The 12,866-nt window shown below is 43.9% G+C and overlaps 1 protein-coding gene across 3 annotated transcripts in view; it reads right to left on the reverse strand.

Annotated features, from left to right (window-relative positions):
* Positions 1-12,866, reverse strand: part of LOC147105082 (solute carrier family 45 member 3) — a 147,751-nt gene that overhangs the window by 119,857 nt on the left and 15,028 nt on the right. For 2 of the 3 annotated variants that reach the window (XM_086011151.1, XM_086011153.1), the window contains exon 2: positions 9,749-9,823. The exons of the other annotated variant lie outside the window; for it this stretch is intronic. The gene's annotated coding sequence lies outside the window, so the exon portion shown is untranslated. The remainder of the gene's footprint in view (positions 1-9,748; positions 9,824-12,866) is intronic. 3 annotated transcript variants of the gene reach the window in all.

Raw genomic sequence — 12,866 nt, forward strand, 5'->3', positions numbered from 1 at the left:
TGTTTGGTGGGGGGGGGTCCAGGTGAGCAGGAATTTAAAAAGTCAATGAGAAATGAGAAAGCAATAGAACAGGATAGAGATGGGGGAAAGAACCACCAGAGTGTGACAAGAAGGGACAGAATGTTTAAAAATAAGAGTGCAACAGAAAATGGGCCAAAACAAGGAGGAATGGTAAAAAGACAAAGTTAAAAGCTCTATATCTGAATGCACGCAGCATTTGTAACAAGATAGATGAAATGACGGCACAAATAGTTACAAATGGGTATGATCTGATCGCCATTATAGAGACGTGGTTGCAAGGTGATCAGGGTTGGGAACTGAATATTCCAGGGTATTTGATAATTCGGAAGGACAGACAGAAAGGAAAGGGAGGTGGGGTGGCTTTGTTGGTAAAGGATGGGATCAGTGCAGTGGTGAGAAGTGATATTGGCTCAGAAGATCAAGATGTAGAATCGGTTTGGGTGGAGATAAAAAATAATAAAGGGAAAAAGTCTCTGGTGGGCGTAGTCCACAGGCCCCCGAACAGTAGCAATACTGCTGGACAGAGTATAAATCAACAAATAATGGAGGCCTGTAAAAAAGGTAGGTAATAATCATGGGTGATTTTAATCTCCATATTGATTGGACAGCTCAAATTGGCCATGATAGCCTTGAGGAGGAGTTCATAGAGTGCATCCGGGATGTTTTCCTAGAACAGTATGTAATGGAACCAACCAGGGAGCAGGCTGTCTTGGATCTGGTACTGTGTAATGAGACAGAATTAATAAATGATCTCATAGTAAAGGATCCTCTAGGAAAGAGTGATCATAGCATGGTTGAATTTCAAATTCAGTTGGAGGGAGAGAAAGTTGTATCTCAAACCAGTGTCCTGATCTTAAACAAAGGCAATTACAGTGGCATGAGGGCAGAACTGGCTAAGAGGGCTGGAAAAATAAATTAAAGGGTAAGACAGTTGAAATGCAGTGGCGGACATTTAAGGAGATATTTCATAAGTTTCAAAAAATATATATTCCAGTGAGAAAGATTTTAAGAGAAAGGAGCATCATCCGTGGATAACTAAGGAAGTAAAGGATGGTATCAAATTGAAAACGAAGGCATGCAATGTTGCCAAGATTGGTGAGAGACCAGAGGATTGGGAAATTTTTAAAAACCAGCAAAAAGAGAGATGATGAATTATGAGAGTAAACTGACGAGAAACATTAAAACAGATAGTAAGAGCTTCTACAAGTATATAAAAAGGGAAGAGGGTAGCTAAAATAAACATTGGTCCCTTAGAGGATGAGACTGGGGAATTAATAATGGGGAACGGGGAAATGGCAGAGACTCTGAACAAATATTTTGTATCTGTTTTCACGGTAGAAGACACTAAGAAGATCCCAATAATGGATAATCAAGGGGCCACAGGGAGGGGGGGGGGGGGGAACTAAAGACAATCACTAATATCACTAAGGAAATAGTACTTGGTAAAATAATGGGACTAAAAGATGACAAGTCCCCTGGACCAGATGGCCTGCATCCCAGGGTCTTAAAAGAAGTGGCTGCAGAGATAGTCGATGCATTGGTTGCAATATAGCAAAATTCCCTGGACTCTGGAGAAGTCCCAACGGATTGGAAAACCGCAAATGTAACACCCCTATTTAAGAAAGGAGGGAGACACAAAGCAGGAAACTATAGACCAGTTAGCCTAACATCTGTCGTTGGGAAAATGCTGGAGTCCTTCATTAAGGAAGCAGTAGCAGGGCATTTGGAAAATCATAATGCAGTCAAGCAGAGTCAGCATGGTTTTATGAAAGGGAAATCATGTTTAACAAACTTGCTGGAGTTCTTTGAGGAGGTAACGAGCAGGGTGGACAAAGGTGAACCAGTGGATGTGGTGTATTTGGATTTCCAGAAGGCATTCGATAAGGTGCCACATAAAAAGGTTACTGCATAAGATAAGAGCTCACGGAATTGGGGGTAATATATTAGCATGGATAGAGAATTGGCTAACTAACAGAAAGCAGAGAGTCGGGATAAATGGGTCATTTTCCGGTTGGCAAAAGGTAACTAGTGGGGTGCCACAGGGATCGGTGCTGGGGCCTCAACTATTTACAATTTACATTAATGACTTGGATGAAGGGACCAAGTGTAATGTAGCCAAGTTTGCGGATGATACAAAGATGGGTGGGAAAGCAAGTTGTGCAGAGGACTCAAAGAATCTGCAAAGGGATGTAGACAGGCTAAGTGAGTGGGCAAACATTTGGCAGATGGAGTATAATGTGGGAAAGTGCGAAGTTATCCACTTTGGCAGGAAAAATAAAAAAGCAAATTATTTAAATGGAGAGAGATTACAAAATGCTACAGTTCAGAGGGACCTGGGGGTCCTTGTGCATGAAACACAAAAACAACTCCAGCAAAGGGCTGATTGCTCATTTCTGTGCTGCAATATTCTACACTTCAAATGGCTAAAAGTGGGAATTATTTAAAAAGAATGTGGATGAAATAGGGAAATTTTAAAGTAACATTTTAAAAGGTAATTTGTTATTGAATCTCTCCTGCCCTCCACCCTATCACAGACCTTCCCTTTTGTTCTTTCCTCCCCCCCCCCTTTTCCCTGTCTTAAAAAGTTACATCTTAAACTTCTTCCAGCTCTGACAAAGATCATCAACCTGAAACATTAGCTCTGTTTCTCTCTCCAAAGATGCTGTATGCGTATTTACAGCATATTTGGCTTTTATTTCACAAAAAACAGATTATCTGATTATGGTCACATTGCTGTTTGTGGGAGCTTGCCATGTGCAAATTGGCTGCCGCATTGCCCACAACAATGACTACACTTCAAAAGTACTGCAGTGGCTAGAAAGCGCTTTGGAAGGTCCTGAAGTTGTGAAAAGCGCTATATAAATGCAAATCTTTTGTTCTTTCAGTATGTTTTAAGTGCAGGCAGCTCACTCTGGTTAGTGGGACTGTCTGATCAACATCTTAATCAGATCAAATATGTTTTGACTACCATCTCTGCTCTTTAAAGTGTTAAACACCTGTGAAACTTGAAGTGAAAACGCCTGTTGAACACTCGGGGGCTATTCCTGAAGCCAAAATATTCAAGATTGAGGCCAGCTTTGAGAAGCTATTGAAACACACGGCAATGATTAGAACTCTGCTGTTCACGTGCGCTTACAAGGATGGCAATATTAGTAACATTGGAACAATCTTTAAACTAAAAAAGACCAAAATTGCACACAGTACTCCAGATGTGGTCTCACCGAGGCCAGATATAAATTTGGAAACATCTCCCTCAGCTTACACGTTACACCCTTACAATCTGCTGCTCGCTTTCCTGCTTGTGAATTCTGTGCCAATGTTTTACTCGGCCGGTCCATCCAAATTCCCCCAAAGCTATTTCTCTGTTGCCCATTTCCATTCAGTGCATAATCCACAATCCTGCTGAATATCAGACATTTACACTTCTTTGCCTACAGGCCTAGCTTCCGTACATCCGTTTGGGTTACACATGGAGACTCATCAGGGCCATTGCTCTCAATTGCATGTCTATTCTGACAATTGGCACGAGGTTCCATCCTCCGAATCATTTATAAAAAATGAACAATAGCGGTCCCAACACTGACCCCGGTGGGACACCACTAACAGTTGTCTGCCACCTAGACACCTCCTTACACGTCGCAACTCACTGCTGTCTACCAACTAGCCAATTTCTCGTCCAGTCCAATACACGGTCACCTCTCCACAGGTCCGAAGCAGTATATTATGTGGCTCACTGGATAGCACTCACGTCTCAGAGTCAGAAGGTTGTGGGTTCAAGTCCCACTCCAGAGACTTGAGCACAAAAATCCAGGCTGACACTCCCAGTGCAGTGCCGAGCCGAGGGAGTGCTGCATTGTCAGAGCTGCCGTCTTTCGGATGAGGTGTTAAACAGAAGCCCCGTCTGCCCCCTTGAGTGGGCATAAGAGGAGCAGGGGAATTCTCCTTGGTGCCCTGGCCAATATTTATCCTTCAGCCAACATCACTAGGACAGATTATCTGGTCATTATCTCATGGCTTTTGGCAGGACCTTGCTGTGCGCAAATTGGTTGCTGAGTTTCCTGCATTGCAAGAGTCACTACACTTCAAAAGATACTTAACTGGCTGCGAGGCATTTTGGGACGTCCCGAGATTGTGAGAAGAGCTATAGAAATGCAAGTCAGTCTTTCTTATAAAATCCAGGTGTACAACATCCACCACCTCACTCTCATACCAGGTCAGTGATGTCCCCCATTTTAAAAACAACTCCAGCAAAGGGCTGATTGCTCATTTCTGTGCTGCAATATTCTACACTTCAAATGGTTAAAAATGGGAGGAATTATTTAAAAAGAATGCGGATGAAATAGGGACATTTTAAAGTAACATTTTTACATGGGGGAAAAAAAAAAATCACTTTACCCTTGAAATAAGTTCTGGGCAAAATAAGAGTCAAACCGGAGTGGACAACCAAGAAAATTATGGAAGGCAGTAGAAAAAAGGAAAAATTCAAAAATGTTCAGGAAAGGAACAGGACTGGGAGGTCTCCAAAGGCTGAAAGGAAATGCCAAGAGAAAATATAGCAGTAAACCTAAACAGGAACAGTAAGCTTTCTTTAAAAATATCACAGTCAAGCAAAACAAGTACCGGGACTTTGGGCCAAGAAAGGACAGTGGAAAGTTGGTGACGGAGGAGATGGAAGTTGCTGAAATTAGACCCAACATTGCACAAGAACTAAGAGCAGGAGCAGGCCATTCGGCCCCTCAAGCCATTTAATGCGATCATGGCTGATCCGATTTTGGCCTCAACTCCTTTCCCACCCGCTCTCCATAACCCTCGACTCCCCTGTTGCTCAAAAATCTGTATCGCAGCCTTGAATATATTCACTGACCCCGCCTCCACAGCTCTCTGGTGTAAAGAATTCCAAAGATTCACGACCCTCTGAAGAAGAAATTCCTCCTCATCTCCGTCTTAATTGGGCGACCCCTTATTCTGAGACTATGCCCCCTCGTTCTAGATTCCCCACGAGGGGAAACATCCTCGCAGCATCCACCCTGTCAAGCCCCCTCAGAATCTTATGTTTCAATAAGATCACCTCTCATTCTTCCAAACTCCAATGAGTATAGACCCAAATGTACTTACAACAAAATAGAAAATAAATGTCACAAATGAGGATATGCTTCACGGCGAGTGTAAATTTGGAGCCTTTAAAATGAGATGGGAAGATATGCTGGGGAAGTTGGATATACACCAAAGTAGATAAAGTCCCAGACTCTGCCAACTTGCATCCCAGGAATTGGCTCAGGAAACCGTGACTCCCCTCAATGGTTATTTCAAAGGTGAAATGTAAAAATGTTCCAAATTTCTTGCACATTCTTTCTAAACACCTCCTCCCATTTCAATCATAGAACATAAGAAATAGGAGCAGGAATAGGCCACTTGGCCCCTCGAGCCTGCTCCGCCATTCAATAAGATCATGGCTGATCTTGGGCTCAAAGCCACTTCCCTGCCCGCTCCCCATAACCCTTCACTCCCTTATCTTGCAAAAATCTGTCTATCTCCACATTAAACGTATTTAATAACCCAGCCTCCACAGCTCTCTGCAGCAGAGAATTCCACAGATTTACGATCCTCAGAAGAAATTCCTCCTCATCTCAGTTCTAAAAGGGCAACCCTTTATTCTGAAACTATGCCCCCCCGAGTTCTAGATTTCCCCACGAGGGGAAACATCCTCTCTGCATCTACCTTGTCGAACCCCCTCAGTATCTTATATGTTTCAATAAGATCACCTCTCATTCTTCTAAATTCCAATGAGTATAGGCCCAACCTGCTCAACCTTTCTTCATAAGTCAACCACCTCATCTCTGGAATTAACCGTGTGAATCGTCTCTGAACTGCCTCTAATGCAAGTATGTCCTTCCTTAAATAAGAAGTCCAAAACTGTACGCAGTACTCAAGGTGTGGTCTCACCAATACCTTGTACAGTTGTAGCAGGACTTCCCTGCTTTTATACTCCAACTCCCTTGCAATAAAGGCCAACATTCCATTTGCCTTTTTGATTACCTGCTGTACCTGCATGCTAACTTTTTGTGTTTCATGAACAAGGACCCCCAGGTCCCTCTGAACTGTAGCATTTTGTAATTTCTCTCCATTTAAATAATAATTTGCTTTTTTATTTTTCCTGCCAAAGTGGATAACCTTGCATTTTCCCACATTATACGCCATCTGCCAAATGTTTGCCCACTCGCATAGCCTGTCTATATCCCTTTGCAAGTTCTTTGAGTCCTCTGCACAGCTTGCTTTCCCACCCATCTTTGTATCATCCGTAAACTTGGCTACATTACAGCACCATAGAATGTTACAGCACACAAACAAGCCAATCAGCTCTTCACCAGTGTTTTTCTACACATCTGCCTTTGGCTCTAATCCCAGCTCTCCTGCTTGTTCCCCGTACATTTTAATAATCCTATTTTATCAAGCAACTATCCTACTGCCTTTTAGAAGATTTTATTGATGCTGTTTCAACAATGGCTTTTTAGCAGAGAATTCCAAATTCTAACCACCCTCTGCATTTTTTCCCCAATTTTCCCCTTCAATACTTGGTGATTACCTTGACTTTGTGCCCATCCATTACTGTCTTGCTGAGCAGTGGGGACGATGACTACTTACCTAATAACGTTTCATAACCTTGAAGACCTTTATCACATCACATCCCATCTCAAAACTCCTAACTTCTCAAATCACTCTTGTACCCCTTGCATTCATATAAACATTACTTGGGTCATTTTTCACACTCCGTAATGGTCTGCTCCGCTTTCATTTCCCTCCCCACCCCCAACACACATTATTAATTTGAAACCTTGTCCACGGCCTTATTTATCCCATTCTCTAGGATATAGGTACTAATCTCAGTTCAGGTCTCTTGTCTCAGTAGTAGTCCGAATGCCTTAATATATCTCAAACCACATGTTGATCTGCCTTATCTGTCCACCCCGCCCCCCAGCAAACCACTAACTGGGCCAATGAATGAATGGAGGAGCAATCCTGTGATTAGTGCCCTAGAGCTTCTTCTCAATCTGTCACCTAACTCTTGAAACTTCCCTTGTAGGACTTCCATCCCATTCCTTCCTACATTGTTGATTCCCACAAACTTGATTAGTAACATAGCCAACCTGGTATGAAAGAACTATATTGATCTCGTGCACTGTATCTGCCTTGTGAGATCTAGAAGAATCTGGATGTTTTCCATTTCACCAGTTCCCCGTTTGACTTTCGGATTCCATGGTGCACCAGTGGGAGGGGTCGGTGTGGAGTTGAAGCCCCCTTGTCACATTTGCCAAAGACTCAGTTAAAAGATTCTGAAAAGGATGCTTTGGGTTTGGGCTCATTGGGCTGGATTTTCATTCAGAAGTCGGGACTACAACTTTCGGGTTGTAGTCCCGCCTCCATCGAGATGCGGCCAATCCACGTGATTTTCACTTGATTGACCTTGTTGAGCCCACTGGGCGGGCTCAGCAGGCCAATTAAGGGCCACCCGGCAACAGGTGACGTCACAGACTTAAATTTCATCTGTCAAGACGTGTTGACAGATGAAATATCAGCGTTTCACAGCTGTTTGAAGCTGTCAAACACTGACAGTCATACTTCTAACCTGAGTCCTTCTACGCAGACTCAGTTAGAAATCTCGCTGGCACTGAAAGCTGCAGGCTGTCACTTTTGACAGATCGCAGCCATTCTGCTTTCTGTGCCGGCTGAATGATGGACTCCCGAAACCTAGAGGAAGGCTGTAAAGGTAAGTACAGGTAATTTAAACTTCTTTACACACTTTAGACACACCAAACACACTTACCTTTGCACTCATGCACCCATCACTCACCTGAACACCGACATCTCGACCCCTCCAAGTCCTTCAACCCAACGGCCCGACGACTCTAACTTGGCGTGGTTTGGAGCCGTCGGGAATCCCACACGACAACCTTCAAAATAGGGATTAGGCTAAAAACTGCCTGTTAACAGGCAGTTAATTGGCACTAATCCCTTCCCGCCTCGGGTAGGCGGGTCCCAGTGCGGGGCGGGTACCCGCCTCCTTTGAAACTTACATGGAGGTGGGTTTTGGGCGGGATGGTGTCGGGACCCCCGAATTCAGGATTTTAGCCTCCCGCACGCCTAAAAGCCCGCCTCACAGCACACTGAAAATCGACCCCATTACTTTCAGAAACAGTTTAAAGTATTATGCAAGTCAAGTATTGATGATTATTTGCTGCATTCTTACGTAATTATAATTCTTCCAAATAAATTAGGCTATTAGTTTTAGCCTGAACAATACAGTCGGACAGTATTATTTCTTGCCTTTTAGTCCAGACAGGAGTGTATGGTGGGAAGCCTGTCCTACCTCCCATGCAAAATACTGCGGTAAAAGGTGCATTGTTAATCTTGCAGTACGCCGTTCCCATTTACTCCACACATAAGCTTCCAAGTTTCTGATCATAAGCAACGTGGAACTGTTTCAGGAGACGGCCTTTTGCTGCGAGTATGAATAAAGAGAGTTGTACGCGCACATGCACACACCAGTAGCTTGAGGATACATTAAAGAAATGAGGCAGAGGTTAAAATAGAGGCATTGCGATGTGATTGTCATATTAAAAGGCAACGCAAATGCTTTAATCAAGATTTTTGCCAAAAATGGTTCTGAAGCCTGCCAGTTTATGAGTAAAATGGAGGAAAACAAGCCACTTGTTAATAACTGTAAAATCAGCACCAGTGCACTGTAACTCAAAGGCACTGATGCAATGTGAGCCATCACAACCAGTCTGACATTTCTAGAGGGACACCAACATACAGACAAGATGGCTGGCAAGGGTCCCAGCTTCTATTGCTGCAAGTCAGCGCACGCATTTTTTTTTTAAACCACCAAGACAGCTCCAAGAAGGCTCACGTGGCCAAAGGGCACACAGAAGACACCACCGCACACGTGCATCTACTAAAAGCATTTTCTTTTCCTCTGTCCGCAAGATTGTTCGTCAGAGCACACAAATCTCGCCCCTTCCCTCCACAAAGCAAGGGGACGCCCACGAGGATTTAAATCTTTCAGTCGATACTCAGAAAAATGCTCGCCTATGTAACCACACAGACCTGCCAAAGATAACTGCCTCTCTCACCCATACACAATATATCAGAGAATAAACCGGCATTGCAGCTTTATACAGACATGGAATATCTCCCATTTAGTCATATAGATTACATTTCCTTGTAGCTGGTAACGTAATTTCTCAACAGGCAAATGTATTTCTCCAATGTTTTTAACAAACAAATGTCTACTGACATTTCCCAATACAACAACTTCACTGTTGTCAAATCTAAATATTTCACATGGACTTTTACAACAATGAGCTCTTTAAGATTGAATTAGTCACATTGAACGAGACAGGAGGGGAAACTGGACAATCCAATCATTTCCCCTATGACCAGGAGCCAGATCCATCAGACTGAAGATACAATCAATAGTCTCTGCTGGCTTTAAGAGACATACACGAGTTAAAAAGGTCATTTCAACTCGGTCCCTACCGTGCATGGGGCAAGGCACAATGCCACCCCGGACTCAGCACGAATGGCCAATCCCATTCGAGAGAAGCCGCAGGCCGGCTGGTGCTGGAAGCTGAGAAACATTGGCGCAGTAAAGAGGTTAAGACAGAGACACGTTGGTGGGACAGAAAAGAGGGAATCTTATTCCCCATCTAACCACGCTATAACTGACCTGGGAGCAACTGGATGTCGACAGCAGGGACCCAAACTGCAAAATGTTCCAATCTCTAGCAACAGGATCCCTCACCTAGAGAATAAAATTCACAAAACACTTTTTTTTTTTAAATTTTAAAAATGAACAAGGTGCTGTTGAGCTTCAGCACATTGACTTGGACCAAAATGACATTCATAGTCAAGTGTGAAAATGGAGGTATGTTAAAACCCTTCAAAAATCAGTAGGCCTTCTATTATTATTATTATACCCCGTACTACAAGGAGCAACCAATTTGACATTCAATTAAAAATAAAAGACAAATTAACAGCAGAGGCAGCACAACCTGTCCAACTTAGGGACAATTACAAATGGCATAATGGGAGGGGAAGAGAAGAACAGCAACCTGCACCCAATGTTCCCTGTAAGAGTCAATAGAAAACCTGCGCACACACGGTATTTTGAACGGGCCGTGCAGCCAAAAAAAAAATTACAGGTTAGATTGCCTGCACCCCACTCTCAGCATGGAGAGGAGTGACACATTCATTAGAATGCAAGACTGTTGACAGTTGCCTTGTCTTCAAGTTAATACCTACTCTACAAATGCTACTTTGATTGTGATGTGTTCTACTGTTGCAATAATAGTGCCTCAAATACACCTCAACACTGACGAGGTTGGGAAAAGCCATTTACACTTTCTTTCCCCCTTCTCGTTTCCTTCTCTCTCAGCTAAGTCACATTGGCACCAACATTTGGACTAAACTCCGCAACTGGTGGCATTAATTTGAGTTTAACCTATGTAAGGCCAGAACTTGGTGAGATGTTAGGAGGTGGTTCTTTTCCCAGAGAATAGCGGGCCTATGGAACAGGCAGCGAACGCTGATTTCCTTCAAGTGAGTGCTGGACTTGTTTCTGGCTGGGGTGATGATCCCCTCGTACAAGAAAGGTAGGTACTGTGTGACATTAATCAGGACCAGAGTGGTCTACAGACTAGCCCTGATTGCCTAATGGGGTTGGAGAAGAATTTTTCCCGATTCCTTACCCCCACCCTTCCACCACACCCCCGCTAATGGGCCAGGGATTTTATCCGGTTTTTCGCTAGTACCAGGAGATTACATGGCTTTCGGGTAGAGTGGGGAGTGTATATATTGTGATGCACAAGCCATCACAGTTGTGTGGGATTGAATTGGATGGACCAGTGGGTGGGTCTTTCCCTATTCGTCATTGTAAGAGTCCAAGTTCTCAGTACAAGGTAAAAAGATAGGAGCAAAATACTCCAACACTTGGGCCTTCGGCTTTCAAAACTTACTTGCGCATACATTTCCTCAATCAATCGCCCAAAACAATTTTTCAGTTATCACACTTTATCTGAGGAAAATCTTAAGAGCTGGAAGGGTATACTTAGTGGAGGAGCCGAGTGGCCACCATTGTACTGTTTAGAATCACCGATCCATTGAACTATTCTATAAACTGCCTTCATGGACCCATTATTGTTTGGAATAAAACGCTGCATTGACAGGTGTATTGAAGTTAGACCTTGGTTTCCCTGAGCTACGGAGAATTAAAAGAAAATCAAAACAGCCAGGGCTCCTGCTCCCCATGGTCCAACAGCCCGTCAGTCATTACTCGCCAAGAGCACACAGAGGAAGAATGAACATGGGGGAGGTACTGGAGAGCTGCCTATGGAACCAAGAGAGAAAACTGGGAAAAAAAGCAGCTATTATAATACAGGAAACTTTCTTTTATCCAGCACGGATGGGACCGACGTGGTGCCGGTTCATCAAAAATTCCGGATAACCGAACGCTATAGTAAAAGATACGGAGCTCAGAGCTCCGAATAAAGCAACAAACCCTGTTGCTTAGCAACAGCTTCAGAACAATCGGCACAAATTGCAAGCATCTCTGTAGCTTAGCAACAGCTGCAGCTACACCCTTGCACAGCAACAAATGGAGTAAAAAAAAGTAATAAAAGTTACTTGAACCTACTCCTGAATTTTGCCGGTTAACCGACATTTCCGGTTATTTAGGGGCCGGTTAATCGAAAGTTTCCTGTACTGCCCTTTAGTCCTATTAAGTTCACCATATGCCCACTAAAGACATAACTGCAATCAGTTCTGGCATCCACACTTTTTAACCGATCTTAGTGTTATGCTTTGGCTACATCAGGGGACACAAATGGAAAGGGAGAATGACAGCGAGAGATCAAGTAGAGATCAATCAGGGAGAGGTCAAAGTAGTTTTACAGAAGCAGGAATCATGCTCACGACGGCCCAATAATGCAGTGTTTTGGCACATTAACATGGCTAACAGGGAGGTGAGGCAAAGAATGCATTTATAGTACATTGTGAAATGGTTGCTTTGCATTGATGCTACGGTTATAGTGCAAATGAAGCCTGTATATGGAGGTAGAGCCGAGCCCAACCCAACTCATGAGCGAAGTGAAGCTGGAATGGCTAGGGGAGACAGTCTCACTCCAGAGACAGGTTGGGCCTCAACTTTCGATTGACACACCACCTGTTTGGTGGAGGTGTGAAGCTGAAACCATTTAGTATGGACAACCCTAGCACCCTCCGAGATCCCTGCACTCCTCCAATTCTGGCCTCTTGTTCATCTCCGATTTTCTTTCGCTCCACCATTGGCGGCCGTGCCTTCAGCTGTCTAAACCCCAAGCTCCAGGTTTCGCTCCCTAAACCTCTCCACCTCCCTCTCCTCCTTTTAGGGCTAGGGTTAGGGTTAAAACCTACGTCTTTGACAAAGCTTTTAGTCACCTGTCCTAAGATCTCCTTCTGTAGCTCGGTGTCAAGTCTTGTTTGAGAACGCTCCTGTGAAGCGCCTTGGGAGGTTTTACTATGTTGAAGGAGTTATATAAATGCAAGCTGTTGCTGTAGTGCAAATGCATCACACCAATAATTTCTTGAGTCAGGATCCTTTGGAGGGACTGGGTGGGGAGATGGAAGTGTAGAGACAAGCAGGAGTGAGATACTTCCCACAGTGGAGGGGAGAATTTGTCTATGCAGCGTCTGTGCAAGCAGTACATCAGTAAAGGGGTGGGGGGTGTGCCCCATCTTCCAAGTCAGAGGGCGCAACTGCTTTGGGTTGAAGGAGGGGATGATGGGAAAGGCAATGAAACATCCCAAGA

This window comes from Somniosus microcephalus, chromosome 18 (genome assembly GCF_052327205.1).
Source record: "Somniosus microcephalus isolate GS21.2 chromosome 18, FLI_Smic_1.0, whole genome shotgun sequence".
NCBI lineage: Eukaryota > Metazoa > Chordata > Chondrichthyes > Squaliformes > Somniosidae > Somniosus > Somniosus microcephalus.